The sequence below is a fragment of the Tupaia chinensis genome, unplaced genomic scaffold (genome assembly GCF_000334495.1).
Source record: "Tupaia chinensis unplaced genomic scaffold, TupChi_1.0 Scaffold000559_1, whole genome shotgun sequence".
Taxonomy (NCBI): domain Eukaryota; kingdom Metazoa; phylum Chordata; class Mammalia; order Scandentia; family Tupaiidae; genus Tupaia; species Tupaia belangeri.
In genome coordinates, this window is record NW_006160071.1 from 122014 (window position 1) to 122324 (window position 311).

At 67.2% G+C, this 311-nt stretch overlaps 1 protein-coding gene across 3 annotated transcripts in view; it reads right to left on the reverse strand.

Annotated features, from left to right (window-relative positions):
* The window catches only part of LOC102473879 (MAGE-like protein 2), a 28896-nt gene that overhangs the window by 27060 nt on the left and 1525 nt on the right, over positions 1–311 (reverse strand). The window lies entirely within an intron of this gene.

Below are 311 nucleotides of genomic sequence, written 5' to 3' on the forward strand. Positions count from 1 at the left end.
CCCCACCCCCAGCTCCAGACCTGGCTCCGAGCTGCGAGGGGGAGGGAGGGAGGGAAGGAGAAAGACGGAGGGACGGGAGGGAGGGACACCGGCAGCGAGAAGGGGGAGGGGAGAGATCGAGAGACCTCGGAGGGAGGGGAGGGAGAGACAGAGACGGAGAGACGGAGCCCGAGGGGCAGAGGGGAAGGCTGGAGGGAGAGCGAGTGAGGCGAGGCGCACAAAAACGGGCGGAGAGGATGCAGGAGGGAGGGCAGAGGGAGGCTGAGAAACAGGGAGAAAGAGACGGCTGGGTCCGAGAGACTGCGAGAGAC